The 24864-nt window shown below is 41.4% G+C and overlaps 1 protein-coding gene across 8 annotated transcripts in view; it reads right to left on the bottom strand.

The window, feature by feature from the left end:
• Nucleotides 1–24613, bottom strand: part of SULF1 (sulfatase 1) — a 138318-nt gene extending 113705 nt beyond the window's left edge. For 3 of the 8 annotated variants that reach the window (XM_071737740.1, XM_071737744.1, XM_071737747.1), the window contains exon 1: nt 8121–8855. The gene's annotated coding sequence lies outside the window, so the exon portion shown is untranslated. Of the gene's footprint in view, nt 1–6825; nt 6919–8120; nt 8860–24527 lie in introns of those variants that run through there. The other 5 variants (XM_071737741.1, XM_071737742.1, XM_071737751.1 and 2 more) reach the window with 5 other exon arrangements.
• Between the last annotated feature and the right edge of the window lie 251 nt (nt 24614–24864).

The raw sequence follows: 24864 nt of genomic DNA, 5'->3' as shown, positions 1-24864 counted from the left end.
CTAAAAATCTAACTTTGTGGCCTTTTGCACTTAGGAGTTGAGCTGCAGAACAGTCGAACACAGGAAGCCTTCCTGTGTGAGCCTATATCCCAGTAGTGGATTGTGGATTGGAGCTTCAGTAGATAAGAAATACCAACTCTCTACTGATATAGAGACAAAAGAAAATACTGGAATGTCTGGCAGATAAACCTGAGTTAACTTCAGAACATTTTTATTGATCTAACTATGGTAATGGCTGCCCTAAATCCCACACAATGGTGGCCAAGGAAATAGAGTTACAGTTTCAGTTCATAAATTGTCTCTAGGTGTAAAATAGATCACAAGGTAAATTCACATGGGCTTACTAGAGACACATCCAGGAATTCAAGTGCTACAGATATTCTCTTCAATAAAATAGTGGGGAATTATACCAAGGGAATCTTTGCTAAAAGTTACTACAAACATTGGCATCACTCATACTACTTTATTGCTACCAAAACCCAAATATTATTCTAAATTCTACTATTGTTAGAATTTTTGCAGTCCTTGGAAAAAAGTAATAGTAGAAGGTATGCTGTGCTGATTATTTACAACATACTCAGTTTATTATTGAACTACTCTTCTCTAACTCGTGAGTGGCATGCCCAAAGGCAGCCAAGTCAGTGGGAGATAATCCTCAAAAGATTCAGCATAGCTCAGCCTAAAAACAGACTACTGAATCTTTTACAGTTCTGCCCAACATCCTACCCCTGTAAGAACATGCTCTACTCCTCACTGCTCCTTTAGTGCATGCAGGCACCAACATCTCTGGTCCTCCACGATTTTAGCTGCCGCACAGGCCTTCAAGACATTCCTTCAAGTAACAGTGGTGGGTGATTTTTAAAATGTATTCCTGTAACTTGTAAAATTTAGAAAGAAAAGGCTATGCATTTGGCTTGTTGGTGTAACCCAGCACTGAAATGGATGACACTTTGCATGGGTACGGTGTTCCATTTCTACAACCAGTACCTCAATTATATTAAATCTAAAATGAGCATCTAAGTCTCTTAAGTGAACCACAGTTCCTGCTGCTCAAATGAAAGACCTGCTTCACACCTTTTTTTATGGAAAGTATAGGATACACCTTAAGGAGCCACACAGGAACTATATCACTGCTGTTCAAATGCAGACAGTGTTTATCCATGGCACTAGTTATCTGTGAGCCAACAGAAAAACTCAAGATGGTACCAAGTCCCTCTAACTTCAGCTTTTTTGCAATCCTTGTAAAGGAAGTAGGAAAACTCCGTTCCTACTTGTGCACCTGAAAGAGGCAGTACCTTTGAAGGTTTTGAAGAGGAAACCCTGACTGCTTAACTGCAATGGCTGGAGGCCTTCAGAGGGACTGTCTTCAGTGACCAGAGAGAGAACATGACTTTAGGTAGGTGTTCTTTAAGTATTTAAGGCTCAGGGGCACCTCAAGTATCTTGGCTATGTAGATTGGTTCCCACCCTCAAAATCTCATTCAGCCTCCTGCCTGTGGCAACACTGGCACAACCACACACCAATTATCACATCTTCTCCTGCAGACACACACAATGCCTCAGTTTGCAGGGCACGGTGTCACCATGTAGCTGAGTGATGGTACAGCTCAGCTCCCCCTAAAGTATGGCCCAGTAATGGTTTTAAGCTGGAAGAGGGTAGATTTAGGTTAGACATTAGGAAGAAATTCTTAACTGTGAGGGTGGTAAGATGCTGGAGCAAGTTGCTCAGGGAGGTTGTGGATACCTCAGTCCTAGAAGTGTTCAGAGCTAGGTTGGACGGGGCTTTGAGCAACCAGGTCCAGTTGGAGGTATCCCTGCCCATGCAGGGGGGTTGGAACTAGACAACCTTTAAGGTCCCTTTCAACTGCAAGTATTGTATGATTCTGATTTTTTTTTTTTCTCTCCCGCAGCAAGCCACCAGATCCAACAGCATCCTTTGCACCATGTGGAGCTTCTGTCCACTTGCTGAGCTGAATCATCTCACCAGGCAGGCAGCCCACGCAGCTTCCTGCAGCTCTGGTGAGCTCATTCAGTGTGCCAGGAGGTGAGCCAAGAGCCAAACCTGGCATGACGGAGGAGATGGGAACACACAGCTGGAGGCAGAGGATGGGAGGATCAAGGTTGGGTTTCTCCAGGGCAGCAAACTATTCCACTGGTTGGGCAGAGTTAAGCAGCCTCACCCTCCACTGCAATAAAACCTCTTTAACAAAATGGGAGTTATCAGACAAATTATCAGAAATCTGGGGGGGAGCTGATTAGGGTAAACCTCAGGAAAAATGAGTTGGGTTTTTTCTTAATTGCCAGGCGCAGCATACACAAACCCACCTTATTCACCAACTCTGCATATATTTACACAGTGAGATTTGGGAATTCCATCAATTTCCTTCATGTTTCTGGAGCTGCATGTAAGTCAACTTCCTCAGCAACCAGGAGAACTAGGTTTAAAAAACACCAACAAAACAGAAAGGAGAGCTTCTGAACTCACAAGTGCCTCTAACTCCTTGAATCTTTCCAAAGCAGCTAAAAATCGCGAGACTACTGATAAAAGTCAGGAGAGTTGGCAGATCTGCAAACATTTGTGGGCTTGTAACACATTTTTCTGGTTTTAAGTGAAAACAGACAAAAGAGTGCACATGCTAGAATAACGAACATCTTGGCACATTGCAATTACAATACTGGAACAGACCACTATTCTGTTTTTATGGATGCTTTTGAGAAAAACAATCCCTGTGTTCAGCTCCCTGATATATTTATTCTCCAGCACTCTAGTGCCAAAGGCTTTCCCATCTTCTCTGTGGGCTTTCCAAACAGAATTCACCTCCTGTGAAGCACCACAAAAATACAGCTGCTGTGGAGCAGCTCTTCTCCCTTGGTTAGAGTCACATCATAGAGAAATGGCAACATGCAGTGTCATAATTAGACTCATACAGCTTCAGAATTTTTTTTAAACATAAAATGATTGAATTTCAGTGGTTTGCTTCCATTTAGAAACTCCATTAAATATTCTGTGAATAATCTAGCATTGATCTACAAAACAGCCTGGAGTTCCACGGTACCACATCTGGAAATCTCCCAGAATATAGTGGTGGTATTGTGACACTGGCCTGTGATAAAATTGGTGAAAAGAAGCCATTTTTGCCTGGAATTCCAGAAATACTGTCAGCTTTGCAGAGAGCTATAAAAATTACAATGTAGAATTACAATCAATTGTAATGTAATTTTTGCCCTAAAATTAACAGAAACAAAATTTTAAGAAAGTCACGAAATCTTGGGCAAAAAAGTCAACTACTACAAAATTGTCTCACTATAACCAAATCACCAGTGATGGTTAAAGCTTGGGAGGCTCAGAGCTCCAGGATTAATAGAGCACACACACTAACAAAGGCTTACCAAACCTTTTAAACAGATTCTGCAAGGGAGATCTCAAGTTCTGGGAAATCACTGATACCAAGTCTGCTGTGTGAAATGCATAAGCCAGAAGATAAAACAACTACTAGTTTTCTCAGAAAATAAAAGTCTTAAAATACCAAAAATTAAAAAGGAATTACTCTCACCAGTTAACCATAGCTTTTGAGTACAAGCAAGCAATGCTAAAGCAAAGATCTTGCAGGAGCTCTGGGAAGGAATCTACTGACATAACTGAAATATGCTAAAATAATTCAGCTAAAACGTGTCTGGTTTGGCAATTCATATATTACCGAGGTGACACTGGTGCAGAGTTTTTCTTTGCTTGTAGAGTGCCCTCTGCAAGCACATGACAGTGTTGAACGCGCCCTACTTGGTAAGAACAACAGTAGAGTTACTGTGCTCCCATCGTATGGAAATGGTGAATTCGTGCTGGAGCAAGAAAAAGTGAAAGACAGAAAAAAAAAGAGGGGGTTAGTGGGGAATATTATGCTGCTGGTCCATCTGGGAAAGCAGAGTGACTAGTTAGGCCTTGTTAAAGGAAAGACAGACTTTCTGCCACTCCTGGGGCAAAGAATTGTATCATCCCCTGGGGCAGGGGATTGTATCAGCTCCCACTCACTCCTCCTTCCCCTTTTCACATGTGTAGCTGTGTAAGGACAAGGTCTACATGTAATTGCAATTCAGGGACAGCCACAAGTCAATGGAGTGTTCACTATGTACATACACTCCCAACCCCTCTACTCCATCCTTTACAGCAGCTCTACCTGTGATGGAGGTCCTAAGAAAATCTAGGATGAGGCAGACAACTACTACGTGACATGTGTGTCACGTAGGTCTCTCGTGAGCTGTGCTATCCAGCACCATCTCCTTTAATATCCCCAAAATCTCCTAAGACAGCAGTTAAAATTTAAACAGGCATTCTGAAAACAAATTCTTGATCCCGTTATCAGCATCGTGGATGGGATTACAATGGGGGTGGTAATGACAGAAATATTTTTAGGAGAGATCTGGTATCAACGGCAGGAGTGGCCACTAATTGGATTCTTTCTGTGTCACCGCAGAGTTGTCACAGGACCCCTGTTCTCTGTTGAGCACTGCAGCTCTCAAGGCACTCAGAAAGGAGCTTTATCAATTGTTATCCCATCAGTCTGCCTTCCCACTCAAACACAAATCCCCCAAAGCCCTTTCTAAAGCTAAGGAAATCATGGAACCCACGACTCCCATGACATGTGTGACAAGTGTCCAGCCTTGCCTGGGTAAGAATGAGTCCTGTTACTATACAAGGCTCAAACTCCTGATCCTGCATGAACAAACATGTAACATCAAGTGTAGTAACTTAAACAGTGCTAGATAATAAACTGCAAACTGTCAGAATAGTCTGCAATAAAGTGATCTAGCCAGAACAGAATTTGCAAATCTTTCATTTTTAAATTTTTTTTCCATAGCTGTGTAACTTCCACTGAGTGTGGGTTTTATAACAGCTTCCACATTTAGAAACGCTGTCCCCAGCATCACAACATTTTTAATAAACTGTTTTTATCAGTTTCTGGCTGGAACTAGAGCTGTTACAATAATTTTCACACTGATACTTGCCATTTTTAGGATACTTCTGTAATCCTACATGTGTATTTTTCCCTAATGATTTCTCATTTAGCCTACTTTTTGGAGATGTATTTAGATGACATTTGGAAATTCACCAAGGCTTTTTGTTTGTTTTTTTTTTTTTTTCCAAGGTGAAATGACACCAATCATAAATATTTTTTCCCCCTGAAGTAGAGGGAAAAATCAATGAAAGGCCAAGGAGACTGTGCTAAGCAGCAGAAACTGAAGTTGCATATTACGATGGAACAAGCTCACCCACCTCGATTATAATGTGCTAAGAAGAGGAAGCCCCTGACAAGCAATAAACTGACACATAATTAAGACAATTCAGGGTGGAACACATTGTGGCTGGAAAACATTTTCCCGGGCTCTGTCTCTTTGCTCAGAGCAGTGAGGAGGAAAAAAAAAAAAGGTGACACTTTGAAAACCACTCTATGAAGACAATCAGTATCCCACCTAGTCTTCACTAGCTATGGGGAAAAAAAAAAACCCACCAGCTTTTCTGCAGTGCAGATTCCCTCCCATCACAAACACAGTTGATAGTACAGACACGCCTGGTATGTTCAGCATTCCATATCAAGCAAAGATGAATTAACAGAAACAAAAATGTATTACACCTTTCATTCAGCAGTTTATGGATCTTTTTGTACCTCTGGAATTTTTCACCTTGAGCGTCTTGTGGATCTACTGAGGTCTGTACTGGTCTCAGATCTTCTCCTCAGGTTATTTTTATCTCACTGTGAGGAACATCTTTGTGGGTTCTGAACACTTTCACAGCTGCTAGGATGCTAATGGAAACTTCATGTGTGTACCCAGTACAAGTGCTCTCAGAGAAAAAAAAGCCAATGTCAAAGGAAGGTATGTAGAAGTCACCATAAATATGTCTTTGAATGTTTACCATCTGGAACAGTAGATTACATTTTGACAAGGAGCTGGACTGCCCCGTGGGCATTGTCTTTTAAACAGCCCCATCATTATAAAGGAAGGAAAAACATGATTTGCTGTTCCTAGTTTCTCAGCAAGATTTTCTGGCAGTGCTAGAGAAACTCGTTTTTTTTTTCCTAGTAAAACAATAACAAGCTGGGCATGTGTAGTTAGCTATGCAGTTTCTTGAAAATATGTTTTCTTATAGATCATCTGATCTGTAATCTGACAATACCCACAGAGAAGGCTGTGTTTTAGTCAGGCTGTGACAGCAGCAGGCTGTGCAGCTCACAGTGCTGCACCTTAGCTTTGCTGGAAGACTAATCCTCTGTGCACCGAACCTGGCTCATTTGGGCTTCTCTCAGGACAGGGTAAGAAGAGTGAAAAGGAGAAACCCAATATAGAAGGCATACCAGGTTTTAATATAGAGTCCTGGTGAGGGTTTTCTTTGGGTTTGTTTTTAATTTTCAAGCTTGTAAAGGTTCCCGTCACTTTTGACAGTGAGAAAGAGTGGACTGAGAGAAAAATCAAATTGATCAAATTTATTCACATATGTTCACATTAGGGAATGAGCTAATTCTCTGTCTGAGAATTTCTGAGAAAGCATATTTACTGAAGAGTGTGTTTGAAAATGCAAGCTCAGAGCAACCTGTAAAGAAGCCAAGTAGCCTACTAAAAAAAAAAAAAAAAAAAAAAAAAAAAAAAAAAGTTAACAGAAAAGTTGGTTTGAGGCAAAAATATATATGCAACCTGAAACATGGTTTTATGGGCATGGTTACACAGCTGAACGCCAAAATCACAGAGCACCAGCCATAAATCCCCTTGTTCATTCCACTAAATAGATCTTATTTCAGAACATATTACATATAGTATTATTTACACAATATCTCACCTGTAAATGGTGAGGACAGGGTTAGATTTCTTTCACTAGCAGGAGGCCAATAATTCATAAGCACCACAGGTATGTGAGAGTGTGTGTGTAGATCTGCTATAGTGCGAAAGAAACAAATCATTTTGTTACTCTGCACAGACAGATCATATATTTATACAGTAAATATTTTATTGAAAAAATAAATTAAAATTACCCACCCTCTACTTTCTCCATCTAGAACATTTAGAGTAAAACAATGAGAACATCTTAGTTCTCTGGTAACCTGACATACTGTACTGATAACATTTCTGACTTCTAAGCTAATCTGATGAGCATCCCCTGCTCCGGACATCAATGAACATAATAGCTGAATTAAATGAAAATTACAGCGGAGTGCTTCAAAACCTAATTTCTAATTACATTTCTGCGCCTCTCCTTTCCTAAACATGAATTTTTTGCTTACTTCTAATTAACACTTCAGATCGCTAGTTTAGCATCTATAAATACAGCGAGACTTTCATGATCCATTATAGTGATGCTACTTAGTTTCAATGACTTGTAAAAAACTTTCGCAAACAGATCTCCAAATGAATTACATCCATCTGCTCTGCTGCAGCTGCGAGAGCAGCATTACATTGCACGCTGCCTTTCCCTACTTCCCTGAGTTCCTCTTAACTTTAAGACCATGTGTAAGCCAAATCATCTCTGTACCGATCATCAGAAGGCCAGCCAGGTCTCTATAAAGGAGCCCTCAAATTTTACAGACGTCTCAAAACACTTCGGTTTGCCTGCCAGCTGAGCCCCAGACAGGCTGCACACTGCTCAAGCATCCTTCTCAAAACCGAGGAAATACTCAGCAGCGGTTCCTTCCCCAGCCTCAGCACACAGCTTCCACCACTCTGGTGAAACACGGAGACATTTATAACCCTCGGAACCGGCAACAAGCATGACCCCGGCTGCCGCTTCCCCCCGGCTGGAGGTCTGGGAGCTGCACGTGTGTGCGGGAGCGAAGCGCAGTGGCTGCGGGAGAGGGGGAGAGAGAGGAGGCACCCGCCGCGGGCAGATGCACCGCTCCAGAAAAGCTTTTCTCATCTACACCTTCAAAAGCGTGACCTTAGCTGCGTTAAGAGTGTTAGCTCTGTGAAGACAGCCAAGCATCAGGCTATGCTCGCTGTTATCTGTCAGCCGTACAATAGCAGCATTGATAAGGCAGCAGCAACTGGCTTTGACAAGTGTGCTGTGCTAGCATTCCTCTGAAAACCCTGAAGGAAAGAGAAAGAGAGAGAGAGAGAGGCATGAGGTGCCTTTTACTTTACCTGAACAAAGTGTGGGGGTTTATTTTTCCCTCTGAGCTGCTGGAAACGATTCCTGCCTCTTCTCCCCCAGAGCTAGGTAGTTCTTCTTTTGCTTGCAGCTCACACTTGGGGAAGACCACACAGCTCTCCAGCAAGGCTGCCTCTCTCCCCTAATCCCCACTCGAGTGTGATGACACACACTAACCCCAACCATCTGTTGAAACACGTCCTCAAGCACTCAGCACAGTGGTGTGTCAAGACGGGCTGCCCAATCCAATCGCTGGGGCTGGGTGGCTCTTAAGGAGCTGGAGGCAGAGACAAGGGCAGAAACTATAGGGCTGAGAACTCTTTAGCAAAGTAACCTGAGATTTTGAGCAAGGGCTGCTATTGAAAAAAAGAGCAGAAGGGGGAGGTGCTAGCGGGAAGGTAGAGGGAGTGGATTAGTCTGGTGGCCAGTTGTGTTACTTCTCACAACTCCTTGTATTCCCAAGGGACCACTGGGACCCCCTCACAGGGGGATGCACAGAAGCACAAGAGAAAAATCTTTTTATGGCGGCTCTATTGAGGGTAATCTCCTCCGAGAGACGTTTTCCTAAGAGATAAAAGATGCAGTTTGAGATCATGATCAAATGCTAATGTGAGCGTCATTTGCACCGCAATGTGACAGTTGCATCCCGAAATCCAAACTCCTTACCGTGCCGTGATTATCCCGTGGCTGCCTCCAGCTTTCTTGGGGGAGCGGTGGGGAAAGGAAAACCGGGATGGCGATGGGTGAATTGGGGAGGGGAGTGGGGGGGGAAGCAGAGGGGTGTGTGCGACGAGTGTGCCGAATCGGGGAGGAAAGGGGAGATCCAAAGGGCAAATATTTTTACTTCAGCACAGAAATCTGCAAGCCTTTCACGCGAGCCCGCGCTTCCCCGGACTTGCTGTAAATTCCCGGGCTCTGCGGCGTGCCAAGCCCCACACTCGCCTCCCGCCCCGTGGCTGCTGCAGCCGATCAGCCGCTCCGCGCTGGGCTCCGCGCTGGGCTCCGCGCCGGGCTCCGCGCCGTGCACCCCGCGCTGGGCTCCGCACCGGGCAGCCCGCACCCAGCACTCCGCATCAGGATCGGCACTGGGCACCCCACTCCGGATTCCGCACCGGTCTCGGCACCGGGTCCCTCCGCGAAGCGGTGCCACCAGCCTGTTGCTTCCCCACCGCTTCCGCCACCGCCGCGCCCCCTCGGACTTTCTTGCGGGATGCAGTCCGAGAGTTAAAGGCTCGCTGTCCTTCCCCTGGGGACCCGGCACCCACCCCCATGCCGCGGCTGCGGGATTTAGGCAGCGCTTCGGCAGGGCTGGGCTGTTTCAAGTATGTACCTCAGTTTCCCTCGGCCGCAAAGCAAGCATTATCACACTTTCCTCCCTCTCGGAGTCACTGCCAGGAAAAATACCTTAATTTACAGATGAAGTCCGAGAAGCATTGATAAGGGACACAGAAAAGCTGCTAAGTGCCAAAGAAACAGTTCTTTCCTTTCCCCACCCTGTAATAAGATAGCGTGGAAGAGAGACTTAAAATCTCAAGGGGTTTTAACCTCATTACCAAGTGCCTGACTTGACACTTGAATTAATTCTACATTTCACATTATGACAAATGTTGTGTTTTCTTTGAACTGAAAGGGAGGAACGTCGTTTTGGCACTAAAAGTTACTCTGGAAGTGTTAACATCCAACTTGAAGAAAGGTTTGCAATTGTGAAAAGACACATTCTACCCAGCTGTATGAAAGCCAGACTAGAGTCTTGAAATGTTGATTTGGCTTACTTGTTTTTGAATACCTTACACAAGTCTAGTGGCAAAGTGCATGCTTAATAAAAGGTGAGATTAAAGAGCTGTAGTTTGTGCCCAGTTAGCTGTTATCAGAGCTGACCTGGAGAAGAGAGAAAGGAGAGGAAGAAACTGCAGTCACAACTGCATTTGCTGAAATCCTTCCCCAAAGTGATTATATTGTGTCTATTTCAGTCTATTAAACTGAAACTGTTTTCACAGATGTTGGGTATTCTCTAAAACATACTGTTCCCTAATCTGCTAATTCCAGATAAATAAATGACTACACAATATTTTTTGACAATAATATGTGGTGAAGTAGGGATGCAACTACTGTCCCTGGGGTATTGTAAGAATCTTAACACTGCCAATTATGTCTTCAGGGCAAGGGTTTGGTTTGATTTTGGTTTGATTTTTCTTGCAGTCTGTGGTCTGTAAACAGTCTGGATAATCTTACACACTTGGAAAGCCCTGGAGACATTATCAGGCTTGTTTGTATTCTCTTTAGCTGTCCTCCTTACCAGTACAATATTAGTTACCTGAGATAAAAAGGGTATAGTGATCACAGATGCCTCCAAACTTGTGCTGTATCACCTTCTGTTACTCACTGCGTAACATGATTAAAATTTACTCATTGAGTAAAATGCATCTCAGCTCACAATGGCTCTATTGCACATTGGTGAGATGAGATGCAAACTCAACAGGGTTCAATCTCTAGATCCTTCTAACCAATATAAATGACAGTTACGTGCAGTGCAATTATGTCATGTTGTGCACATGCTTACACAATATTGTTTCTTATATCTGGGTATAAATATACATAAGATACTGAGCATTCTATGATGTACAGGCCCAGTTCCTCCTTGTGTAAGTCAGAGGTGCCTCTGCTGATGCCTGTCAAGTCAAAACAGTGTAAAACTGAGGTAGTTAAAAGGAACAGTAATTGCATGTTTTGTCCACAGAGGCACATATACACACACACACACTTATCTTCAAAGACTCTCCAACAACTTGAAATACAAACTTTCATCTCCAAAACCAATGCTAGTAATGGTCCTCAAATATTGTGTATGGTCATGTTCTTACATAAAAGCTACTGCTGATGTTGTGGAATAATCTAACTGCTTCTGTTATGACTGACTGCAGCCAGATTTAGTTTGCTGTGACAGTTTATAATAGCCTTTTCCATGGCTTCTCCTCTATCCAGATTGCCATCTGCAAAGAGTTTAGTTTTTAAAGACTGAAATGAAAGCTGTGCTGGAAAAGCTGTACCTGAAATACTGTTAAACAGTACACATAATACATCATAAACCAGGTACTCAAGTTGACTGTCAATTTTGCGAACCTACTAAGGTCAAATTGATCATGTGCTGATAAGACTTGTAACAAAGTGAGTAATGCTTTATACAAGTAACTCAAGACAATCATAATATGCAAAATGAATTGTAGGTAATTGTGATATTGAGGAATTATTGCTCCTGTTCCTTCCCATGGTTCATATGTCCCTTACTGATATCTCCAAGTAGTTTCCACTAACCAGCAGGGTTTTTGAGCTAGGGCACTGAGCTTTACTTGGCATTGCCTATATTGAACTCATCACATTTCCTCCAGCAGTCTTAGCAGTTTTGTGTGTCTGTACACATCTACTTCTGCTCAAGAACCCCATGTAATTCTCAGCTACAGCATTTTCATCTCTCATAAGTAATTAAAGGGGTTCTTCATGGTTCCTGCAGCAACCCCACTCTATCTCTGCTGCCAATATGAAGAGTCTGTTTTTTTATTTCCATGAATAATTCTAAGTCTATTCTGAATTCAATTTGTTTTGAAGAGTTTATATAGAAACAGGATAAGTTCTAGAACACAATTCTAAATCCACCAACAAGTCCATGGACAAATTCTGAGAAGAATTAGGCTGAGAAGACATCTGTTCATCCTTGAGAGAAGGCTTAGAGGAGATGTTATTACAATGTTCCAGTACTTAAAGGGCAGCTACAAATTAGATGGAGACTCCTTGTTTACAGTCACATAAACAAGACAAGGGGTAATGGGCACAATTTGCTCCTGGGGAGATTTTGTTTGAATACATGAGGAAAATTTTTCACTATGAGGACAGACACTGCAATGGTCTCCCAGGGTAAGTGGTGGATTCCCCCACTTTGGAATGTTTTAAGTCTCAGCTTGACAGGGTGCTGAGACATTCCATATTGTCACAACTTAGTGGTTTGGGTGGACCAAAAACCAGAGGACAGAATTGTTCTCTTTTACCTCACCCCCACCGCCACCCCGCCTCCACCCTCCCAAAAGAAGAGGGGAAGAAGAACGAGATACTTGAAGTTAGAAATGAAAACTGAAACAGTTTACTAGAACAGGGGAAGGGCAGTAACACATGGGGTAGGGAACAAATATACAAATAAATACAAATGTATATATACAACCCGATCTCGATGCTGGCAGGGATAGGTGCCTGAGGGCCCCTTGTGACAGGGTCAACTCAGGAGAGGGCTCCACGGCTCTTCCCAGCACCCGATGGATGTGGATTCTGAAGACCCATGGTGGCAAAGGAGCGCAGGGGAACAGCAGTGAAGCGAGGAGCGGGCGAAAGAGAGGGGGGACTGGGGTCTGCCTGAGCTTCATAGAGTAAGGGCAGAAAATGGGAGGGAATAGAATCCTGTGTGTTTCTTCCTTGCCATAGTCTAAGAAAATCCTCCTTCTTTAGTTCCTCGTACTCAAACTATGACACATGTAAACGATAATATTAGAAGGGCTGGACCAGATGATCCTTCATGTCCCTTCCAACTTGACCTTATAGGATTCTATGATTCTAGCTTTAAATATACACAAGCAGAGGCTCATGTTGAGCTTGGGTGATAAATCACTTGAGATTATAAAAAGGCCTCTAAAGTCCTGAGCAGCAAGAAATGGTAAATAAGGAATTGCCAAAAAAGATTTCACTCTAAAAATCCTGGCAAGTGACAGGTTCAAAGGAGCACAGAAAGATTTGCATCTTTGCACGGGGTACACTGAAGAGTTATAACTCATAGCTGCAGGATGCAGTGGATTAAAAAAATTTACATATGTTCAAATGTTTGGTCAAATCCATACAAAAAAAAAAAAAAAAAAAAAAAAAAAAGGTCTGCTTGAAGCAATTAAATACAAATACAGAACTTCTGGTACAGGGATTCCCTGAACGTCCTGGAGAGGATCCTGGACATGTGTAATTCTGTCCTTGTCCTGTTCTAACAGTTTCTCCCAAGCATCTACTTTTTTCCACTATTGGAGAGTGCCAAGCCTAGTACATCCATGATTTAGTGTTGTACAGCTGTACTTTCTTTCTTAAAGAATTTAGCCATGGGTAGTTTTGGGGCCTCATCATGGGTAGTATAAAATAGATGAATAACTTTTAAGAACTTCAGCCAAGGTTTTTAAAGGTTGGCTCATAAATCCATATTCAGGAACCTAAGTAAAAATGGTCTGATCAAAAGTATTGAGTATACAGCAGCTGCTACTGAAGTCAGCAGTTAGTTTTATTTTTCTTCATGTGTGTAGGCATTCCAAAGTCAGACATGGGCTCATGTAAAATTTGGGTGCTGAATCCCAAACTATATTCTGTGCAAAAATCTACTCATCTGTTCCCTAACCTGAAGTCACGTAAATCACACAGGCTCATGGTCTTTTAAAAGTGTACCCAAAGCAACCTATGTGTATTTCCCCATGCTGAAAGCCCATTCCCAAGGCCAAGCAGGATTCAGGAGTCAGGTATTTCTTCACTTTAGTCCTCTTAGTTGCTTCATTGTTCTCTCAGAGTGCACCTACCAAACTTACAGTTCACTCATAAATCATGGAATGGTTTGGGTTGGAAAGAACCTTAATGATAATCTAGTTCTAACCCCCCTGCCACAGATAGGGACACTTCCCACTAGATCAAGTTGCTCAAGGCCCCATCCAACCTGGACTCCAGCACTTTCAGGGAGGAGGCATCCACAACTTCCTTGGGCTCTCTGTTCCAGTGTCTTACCACCCTCATCGTGAAGAACTTCCTTTTAATATCTAATCTAAATCTCCCCTATTCCAGTCTGAAACCATTGCCTTTTGTCCTCTCACTACACATCCGTGCAAAAAGTCCTGCCCTGGCTTTCTTGAAGGTCCCTTTCAGGTATTGGAAAGCTGCTATAAGGTCACCTCAAAGCCTCCTCTTCTCCAGGCTGAACAAACCCAGAGTCCTCAGCCTATCTTCACTGGGGAGGTGTTCCAGTCCTCTCCTCAATTTTATGGCTATCCTCTGGACATACTCAAGGAATATATGTGCTGGGGACTCCAGAACTACACTACTCCAGGTGGGGTCTCACATGAGCAGAGCAGAGGGGAAGAGCAGAGAGTTTTGAGTGGTATAGTTAAAGATAACTCATTTTTCTAAAAGGAAGAAGAAATAGAGAACTTGTAGGCCATGCAATCAAATACCCACTGGGGTAGCTTTCTCTGCGCTGTGCCTGTTCAGACATGTTCATCTGAACATAATATTCCAAGAGTTATTATTCTGTGTCAAAATATAGATAAGGTTAATGTGCAAACAATTCCAAAAGAGTCATCGAGTTACATACGGTGCAAGTATAGGAAAATACAAGATTTTGTATCCTAGAAGCATAGGTGCCAGTTCAGGTGTCCCAGAGCAATTTCTGTATTTCCTGGGGTAATGTTTGTAGGCATATAGACATACTCTCTCAGGAAGAATCCATACCCACGCTAGGTACAAAACAACTGCTGTAGAAACACACTATAAGTGCAGCTCTGGATTCACTTCTGCCTGTCTGTTCATAGCTGTTACATGGTGGAAAATTCCAGCCTTGCCTTCTTCAGTATTTAAAGGAAGCTTTCTTGCCCTTCTGCATCTTCCCTGCAACTGGATGGCATGGAAGTTATACCCAGTTAGTGTTTATCTCTGGTCTGCAATGCCAAAAATAATTCTCTTGAGGGCTTAGTAGAAGAGAGGATAGAGTGCAGATGGACTATACAAAAGATCGTAATGGACTCAGTTCATAACAGGGCTTTACAATTTGTCACGTTGTCATCACTGTCACTTGCCCCCCCAGAAGAAGACCAGTGTTTGCAGTAATTTTTTAGTCCCAAATTGGTGTTGCTTCACTTATATCCCCTTCCAAGATACTCTTCCTCAGCTACTGTTTCTTCTAAGGCAGTTCACTTACTAGCAGTTGCATAGTAATTCAATACCAAGCAAGGCCACTGCAGTGATGAAAAAAAGACATGTTTCTTATGTTAGATTTGTCATAGCTAAAATTTTTTTTTTCTTTTAAATATCTCAAAATAAAAAAGAAGAAAATAACCAGCAAATGAAAACCCTGCATATTTGTCATGTCATGCTTAGGGAAAAAGAAAACAAAGCCAGCAAAAGTTTTTCCAAACTAGAGCGTAATATGACTATTTAATGCACTGAGAAGCTGTGGTTCTTCCCTTCTCAGCTGCCAGTTGGACAAGAGTTCCAGCTTCAGTCCAGTAAACAAGTGATCAGCTAGTCTGGGGAGAGCTCAGCACACCAGACAGTTGGAAAATAGAGGCAAATAAAGGCAGGAAAATCAACAGATTAAGCCAGTCAGCACAAGGTAGGTGATCCCACGTTCAGCAGTATGGAAAATGCTAAGGGGAGAGTGTATGTGGAGTCTATAAGGCTTTAAAGTGTGAGAACTCAGCAAGCAATGTGCTCTCAGAACTTGTGCTGACTTCACATTTTTGGACAGAGTTCAGTTTCATTACTGAAAAAAATTTGAGGTAAACCATCCAATACTTTACAGAAATTGAAAAAATGCCAATAATTTAGAAGTCAGAATGTCTCATAGCTTTTGATGTTAATTATTAGTAAACTGAAGACCAGTGGTCATCTTTTAAGTGCCTCCTTGTTACACAGTTCTCCTCTTTGCCTTTACTCAAAACTTCCAGCCTGAAAGAACTGCAGTGACAAAGAATGGAGGACTTGAAAGACTTGTAAGGTAAATTCACAAAAATTGGTAAAACTTTCATTATGAATTTTCAATCTTACCATTTCCCTCTTTGACTATGCTTCTTATGTTGCATATGGTCAAGGTACCAATTGCCTAAAAAAACAGCTATGCTCATGTTGTTGTTTTGGTCAGAGCGTGGGAATACACATAGTATAACATTCATTTTGTCCTAGCGAGTCAAGGAAACTACAGCCCTTATACTCCTTTTATTTTTAAAACAACAAAGCATCAGCAAATCCCATACACTTAGGGAAAATATTTCTTTTAACCCTCTTGTGATCTCAGGCATAAGGATGAGAATATCTCAGAGCAGAAAGACCAGAGACATTGCAGAATCAGCTACACCTCTGTATAACAATTCTTACGTGGTAGCCAGGACCTAACAATCTCACTTCTTCTGTTCTGAGAAAATAGGCCAATATGCTTAGGTTGCCTCTTATATGTAATTAACTGCACCTGCTAAGACAACCTCAAGGAAATTGGCACCTAATGTAAGCACCTAAAAGTAAACAGGTATGCTAAGTGCAGCTGGAACAGCTGCAGACTCACTCAAGGCTCTCTTGACCATAAGACTTGATGTAGTCATAATGCCTAAGTGAAGAACATACTAAAGCCATAATACAACCCCAAGTCACTAAAAGAATGATAAGGCAGCATTAGTTGCCTGGGAGAATTCATTTGCTGGAGCCAAGTTTTCATAGCGTTGTCTTGGGTGCCACAGGTACCTTCTCCTACACATGGGAATTGCTTAAGTGATAGTATACATCCCTATAAAAAGTATGTGTAGATGTGTACCTATAATACTGATATGTAGAATTAAATACGTATGTACACATAAAATATATGCATGTATATAATTATATGCATATAATTATATGTATGTAATTATATGTATATAATTCTACATCTAAAATCTTGTTACTGGGCCTAAATTAAGGATATCATAGATTGAAAAACAAATGCAAACATCATAAAACACTACATTTATAAACATGACCTTTAGATAAAGATTCAAATGTAGCTAGCTACTTTGGGAAAAAAAAGACAAAGAAAGCTAATATGCCTATCCCACCAAACCAAACCACTTGCCATTCCATTTATAGGAGCCAAAAGCTCAGAATGTCCTCACTTGACTGCCAAAACCTCAAATTCACCTCCTGAAAATATCTATGGCTCGCATCTTTTGTCACTAAAAATGTTCCTTGTAGAGAAAACTGAAGAAAAAAAAAAAAAAAAAGAACAAAAGCTGAAACATAATATTGAAAAAAGCCCAGAGGGAACTGTTTCATGGAGTGTTGCTGGAAGAACAAACGTACTGGATGTATAAGAAGTCCCGAGGACAAGTGCAGGTCCTGTATCAATGTTGGATGTATGTCTTTAGTGATAAGAGAACAGAGATGTCATTTCTTTCCAAGCAGAGCTAGTTGAGACAGGCATGAATGATGCCATCTGAGAGGCCTACTGAGCAGCAGATTGTACTGACTGGCTGTGTTTGTGTCATCATAAGGATGAAGAAAGGATAGGTAACATGCAGGATTGTAGAAGTGACAGCAAGATTTGGGAGAGAAAGGATCAGAAAAATTATGGCACTTTGGAGAAAAAGTCAAATTTCAGAAAAGCAAAAGAGCTTGAGGGTGTTCAAGCTGTGCAGGAGTTGGAGGGTCTTCAAAGAAGGGGAAAGGTTTTGGAGGAGTTAGCAAAAAGTTTCATGGGCATAGGTGCAGGAAAGGGGTGCTAACAGGGTTTGGTGTTTTTAGAGGGGTTCTCACAACAGACAGAGTACAAAAAAAGACATTGGGCTGCAGAGCCTGCTAGCTGTGGCATTTCTGAAAGGCTGTGGGTGAGACAAGAGATTCCTGACCCTTACAGTCTGACCCTCTCTGCACTTTTTCTTCAACTCTTGTGGCACAGGAGGATCTTGTACCTCATCCTCATGGCTTCCTCCTTTTCCTGTCACTACTCACAGCTCTCCCCCATGACCTTTAACAAAAGAATTACACTCTCTGTGCCTACTTAGGCAGCCCCCTGGGGCTTTCCAGGCTGTGATCACTATAAGGGAAGGGACACCAGAGAGAGGAAAGGAGCAGGACTGAAAGGAGCAAAATGGAATTCGGGCTGGTGAAGTGATGCCACCATGGACCCGAGTAGCCCTTCAGCTCTCCTCTCCATCCAAGCTAAACCTGCTCCAGCAGCAAAGGGAAACTCCCAACAGACAGTACCATCTGCTGTCCTTAGGCTGACACTTACCCCAAACCTCATGTTATGGCCAATATAATTATTATTTACTCTCAGCGGTAATTTAGGGCACTGAGTCTTTTCCAAGGTTGTGTTAGTGAAGCTGAATTTTAAAAGGACTGAAGCAGGAAGTTGTAATATTTTCCTGGCTGTTTTATTTTGGTTTTATTTGAATTCCACATTTAGTTGAAGGGAGAGAAAAATATTTTTTGTCTTCCTTCATTCTGGTATTGATCAGTGGGAAGATGGAACCTGGTCAGCTAGGCTTGTGTAAAAGGCAGGGAAATTCTTACTTCTGTAGTCTGTGTAAGTTCTATGTAAGTTCTATGGAGCTTTGAGTATTTTTTTCTAGTTGGCTCATTCTTCTCTGAAGGCTGTACAAATGGTTATAAAAAAAAAGGTCAGAAATGACATTTTGCAACTAGTTTCAAATTTGTTTTCACTCCATTCTTTAAAGGCCTTTCTAAAATTTTCTTCAAATTGATTGCTATCAGAAAGTCACATTTACACTGAAAAAGCAGTATTTGCAGAATTGTAGTAAGGGCTGTGGTCTGCCATGCAGTCCAACACCCAGCTCCACAGAGTCATTTAGAAGCAGCATTACAACTGCAGCTGATGCAGCTTCAGAGTGCAGTACACATCCAGCAAAAATCACTGGAAGAGACAATCTAACCTTTTCCCTTGCTCCTGGTTCTTTTCCCTGCTGAGTCCTTTACATCAGCATTAGCTGACTGCTTTTTTTTTTTTTTTTTTTTTTTTAAATAGCTAAATTTCAATGAGGTGTAATTGAACCATAAAGCTATGAAAATACTAGTGCTCACATAAGAAAAGGCACAGAAATATACAACCAAGGGAGGGAAGAAAATATTTTCCTTATGGATTCAGTCTTATCTTAAATGTACTCAAGCTGATCTTAAAAAAATTTTTTGGAACTCAGACAAACTTCAACCAAGTGAGACTGGAGAATCTTTACAACCATCATCTACTGAATGATGGCACTAGCTGTCAATTGTCTTAGTACAGGAGATGAGATCTGTCCCTGAGATGCTGAATTACCTCGAGGTAATAATCAGAAAACAAACACCTTTTTTTTAGGCACCGGACAGGTGCTATTTAAGCCAGTCTTATTGACGCTAAAGAATTTTTCAGTAGACCTGAGTTTGATTTCCTCATAGACTGATGTTAGTGTTGCTGCCATATTTGCCTGAGACATGGAGGAGGCTGAGCTTTTCTGCTAGGAAAATAGCCTGACAAGGAACACCATAAATAGCCTGTGCTTGTGCCAGAAGTATGTTCTGTCAGAGTCCCCATTTGAAATAGACCTTCTTTGGGTCTGAAGAAGGTCTGGTATTTTCCAGGTAGGTGAATATAGGGGTTTTTAAACCTGCTGTAAGGGTTTTGAAACCTCACTACACCCATTATATGCTATCATGACTTTGCTTCATGGGTGGTAAATGGTCAACCTGAACTTTCTGAGAAAATTGAGACATTATAGTTTACATAAATGTGAATACACATACATGCACACACCATCGTTTATTATATTTAAGATTTTCCCTTTTAGTTGAATATTTCTGAGCAAAAGAAAAAAGACTCAGCTGACAGCCTGAACTAAGCTCCCTGCAGTGGAGCTGCAGCTCCCAGCCTTGTCCTGCAGTGGAACTGAGCAGACAGAACATTTCACTGAAACGAATCAAACTCACCCTTCTACAAAATATCCTTTCATACAAATGAATCCCCAGCTACATTTTAAGACAGCAGTACCTGGATCATACAGAGGAATGTGGTAGCTGATCAATAGCTGTGTTACAGCACTAAAATTAGACGTGCTAACAAACCTCATGTTAGAATTGCAGACCTTGATCCCTGACTGTCTCATGCTCAGTTATAAAAGCCCAGTAAGTGGAAGTAGTAGTAGTAGTTTGTTGACTATTTCAGAAGTAGATTGAGTGAAAGATCTGCTCAGCTCTCTTGTGATCTGTCCTAAGAAAATCAGGAGAAAAGTATTTAATCACAGAATAATAGTAATTGTTGGCGATCGTATTTTTCTTTAACAATAAATCTTTCCACTTGCTGTGAGTGCCTACCTAAAATAAAAATTGGTCGTTTTTATTGGGACAGCATAGTTTACTGCAGATTTTTTCCGGTTTGAGTGTTATTCCTGAAATTAGCAGAACCTAAGGCAGCTTGTGTTAACTCTTTCTTATGCTAAGCAGCCCTTGTTAGTTTAACAGAACAAAAGCTTTGATTGTAAGTGCAAATATGTGTGAGAATCCAGAGTCAAAGCACATTGGTGGCTTTTTTTCTGAATGACTTGCTTTGGTGCAAGTTTCCAAATAAAGATTTAATTGCACCCACTTGCATCAATTACAATATCAAAGCACAGAAGTTATAAAAACAGAAGGTGCATGCACAATGGCTATTTCACAGTCTGTTTTGAAAACAGATTAAACACAGTTATAATGATCATTTCTTCAAAAGAATTTAGAGATTATCAGAAACAGAACAGACTGTGGATTGTAATTGAAAATTCAGTCCAAATTCATTGTATTCCTCTGCCTCAGCCTGGTCTCTTTCACAGCATTCAACAGAATAGTTAATGAGTGGTTTTCATAGGGGGAGTTTTCAAACCAGGTGATAAATAGAGTTGCAGTTCCCAGTTCTTATGATTGCAATTCCTGTGCTACCTTTGGGTGATCTCATCTCCTGCATTTATACTTTTACATAATAATAACACTTAGCACCTGTACATATAACTTAGCAATTTATTTTACCAACCCAGACAGTCTTTGCTGGCTCCTCAGATTTGAAAAATAACTCTCTGTACCTTTCCAAAGACTAATCTGACTTCCATATACTTGAAAGTGCTTTATGACTATGAAATTTCAGTTTCTCTCTCAAGAGAATCAAATAAAAATAATAATGCAGAAAAAAAAAAAAAGAGCATCTTTTTATATTATAAATATTAATAATTATAAATACCTTTGTTTAGACCATATAAACTCCCTGGAAAGTGTTCTGATACACATCGTATAAACCAGTACATATTAAAAAGAAGTGATATCAATAATACTTTTGAGACACATAGGCCTGAATTTGAACCTCAATTAGGCAAGTAAAAATGTTTAATTAATACATCTCAATAGTTACTAGAACAAAATATGAACATATAAAAGTTCCATTATATACTGACTCATGTAAAGTCAGAAACACAGTGAAAAATATGGAGAAAGTTGCTCTAATGATGACAGAAAGAATGCCCGTAGATTATTGTATTGTAGATTAGGTAATTTCATCTTTTTTACACAAAGATTACATTTTCTATGCTTTATTTCCACAAGCAGAATGACATCACAGATCTCCCAGGAAAGGCCCTTCACATACTGGGTTTTCTGCAGACTGTTTAATAGGAATTTAATTCTGATCATGTTTTCAAAGCAGCAAACCCTGCTGAAAGTGCTTCTCATCCCAAATTAAGCCTCAGGCCTTGTTCACAGAGTGAGAACTGGACCTCCTAAACACACTGATACAGTCTCTCCCCCACCCCCTGCACACCTTGGGCACTCCTGTTTTGTGAATGCAGAAGACACCCCCTGTATCAGTGTTGCACTTTCACTGAGTTTGCCCTTGCTAGGAATCTGTCTCAGTGGTTTAGGGGAGGGGAAAAAACCTTTCGGAGAAACTGCTGCCTCCTAAATTAACTTGGCTTTACTCTCCTAAATCTTAAAGGTGAGTTCTAACAATGGTTTAAGTCACTGCAAAGTTCTCAGAGGGGATTAAGTATTTTAATCATACAGACATGAAAAATAACCAGCAACATATGCATTGCATATTTGAAAATAAAATTTAAAATCTTCTAAAAATAGCTAATTTAGAGTATCTATGACACCAGATAAGGACATCAAAGGATTAGTAGTCACAGCCCAAGATAGCCAGGTGGCCCATTCCAACACATTTCAAAACATTTCAAAAAAGTAGAAAACCTCTGTGGTTTCGCACCAAATCTCATTTCTGTGCTATTCTGTCACTGTCTTTTTTTTATATTGCAAGCAGTCTCAGAAACAAATTTAGCAAACCCCTACATCTCACACAAGTTCAAGTGCTGGCTGACAGGAGCAGTGATGGACGTCCATCCTCTCCACAGTCCTGCAGAGCCACTCTGCATCCTCCTCCTGCAAGCACCAGCAGCTCTGGCACAGGACAGCAGCCTCCTCCTCTCACAGCAAATGTTATGAGAAAAAACCTCTCGTGTGCATAGAATTGGAATTGTGACATATTTTGTCCATGGTAGACTTAGCCTCAGCAACTAGCAGCAGCTTTCAGGTTTCAGACAAAAAAAAAAAAAAAAGAAATTAAAAAAAAATCTACCTATATAATCCTAATTCATTTGCTGTCACAGAGGGGAAACGTGAAATACCCTAGATGACAAGGGCCATGATGACACCTAGCAATTTCTCCTAACTTGAGTGCATGGCAGGGAAGCTAAATGGGTCTTGAACACAGGATAGTGTGAGGTGTCTTTCATACTGGTGTCCCCCACTCAGGGTCAATGTGTATGGGCCAGGTAAGTGCTTTATATCCAGAGTTATACTACTGAGCTCACAACTTGTAGTCATTTCACTTCCATACTCTCCCCAAAGCATCTCTCACTATTGTTTTCCTCATTTTACATTCACAGGCTTTAGCCTTGAAATAATAAACAGACACCAGGAGAAGGATACACTAGTTTAGAAAGGAGATGATTGAGTATCCTTTGAACAAAAGAGCAGAATTTCCATGAAATCTTCTATTTATTTTAAACACCTGGTATTCTGGGGCCAAGATGTTTCAAAGTCAAACAACTATAATGAGCTTTTAAAATCTATATTTGGATAGATAAAGACATAGTGCCAAGCATCTCCGTTGCTCCCACCTTGTAAAGGATGAGGAAAGGGCTTGCAGGACACGTTCAGCTACTCAGGCAAGGAGTTAGTGGCTGTGATGAGCCACCCATGCAAAAGCAGGGATGAGAACTAGCTCTGAGAAGACCCTGGAGTGGCAGAATTACATTGTTTATGTCTGCACATTTCCAGAAGAAGCAGTGAAAACAATTTTTTTCCTCCCTCCTCACCCTGCGTACTCCAGTCATGCTTGATTTTTTTCATTGAAACATAGAATTAATAAAACCTGAAGGAAAAGTATCTGAATCAATAAAAGCTAATGGCAGAAGAAAGAGAAAAGTTTTGGGCCTCAGCATGATAGAAATGAACAGAGAGACATTTTGCTAAGCAGTGAAGCTAACCTCAGGGACAGACAACTGAGGTGCTACACCTAAAAAACAGTGTTGTAGAAGTTTTCTCATTTTATACATTCAGGGACAAGCCCAGCAGGACAACGTTGGTGTGTGGCCAGATTTATCCTGAAATCACAGCAATGCCACACAGCAGAATTAGCATCACAGTCTCTGGGGAACAGCTCCCTTTTGGTCAAAATATTTTACAGATAGGTTGCCAGGAACTCAAACCCAGTGGAAACAGCAGTTCCCAAACTAAGACTCACCCTCTGGGAAAGTTGGGAGGTGGGGGGGGGGTGGTATGAGAGGTACTGGCAGGGCTGCAAGCTGAGATGAGTGGTTATAATCCTGAGTGCTGGATGCTGGATGAGTTGGGGAGGGAAGGGGGAGCAAAGGGTCACGAACGGTAGAGTTCACTTGGGAGAGGGGCACGGGAAAAATAGTTTGGGAAATGCTGTAGCAGAAGCCTTTTTTTTTTTTTTTTCCCCCCTTCAAATCCCTTCTTTCCCATTGTTGTTTCCTTGAACAAAAGCAGCCCATGCAAAGACAAAGGCTTAAAACTAAAAGGCCTGACACATATTTCCTCACCTCGGTATCAAATATCTCCTGTGATATTTGCAATTCTTATACCATAAATAGAAATGCTTGAGTGCAGAGCTCATTTCCTGGTTTCTCAGAAAATGTCATCCTCTTCCTCCTTGCCAGTTTCCCACATCTCTCCGTGCTTAGTGCTGGTGGCCTGTCTTTCCCCACCATTGTAGTGGTTCTCTTTTCCAGCAGCCACAGCCTCACATTCAGTAACCTTTGCCCTTCCATTCGGTCGGAGCCAAAATGCCACCTTTAGAAAACTAACGTACCAGAGAAAATGGAAGTATGAAGCTGGGTAACTCAACCTGCTGTTATCTTACACTGTTTGTCACTGAGGTTTATTTTCTAGGATTCACCTGTGGATTTTCACTTCAGGAAAGGTTTTTCTAAAGGAACCGGAGCTTAAGAAGACTTGGGATCTCCTTACCAGCACAGCCCTCTTAAAAACTGAACATCTAGCAACATGGCAGATTTGAAGCAGAACATAAATTTACTGAAAAAGAAAGAACAGTACTTTACCTGCAGGCTTCTTTGAAGTCGTCTTGTCATTACGAGAAATTTCACTAAATTATCTTGCCATCCTCCAAATCAGCTTTCTGCTGACACCAGAGAGCTTCACCTTCTTTTTGATCCTACAAGGGAAGCCACGTGGAAATGATTGAGAGTGACGTCACAAGTTCAGCATTATGATTTAAATTTGAGATCAAGCAGGAGGAGGGGAAAAAAATTACACGCATCCATGATTGCTGTGTTTGGGTCATTCAGATGGAGGCTTAAAAAAATAAGGTTTGTCTCAGTGAATATGAAAAGTACCATGGGATCTTTTCATAGGAGCTATTATTTGCCCTCATATATA

Source organism: Heliangelus exortis, chromosome 2 (assembly GCF_036169615.1).
Source record: "Heliangelus exortis chromosome 2, bHelExo1.hap1, whole genome shotgun sequence".
Classification (NCBI taxonomy): domain Eukaryota; kingdom Metazoa; phylum Chordata; class Aves; order Apodiformes; family Trochilidae; genus Heliangelus; species Heliangelus exortis.
The sequence above is the reverse complement of the archived record's forward strand: the minus strand, read 5'-3'. Positions and strand labels throughout refer to the sequence as shown.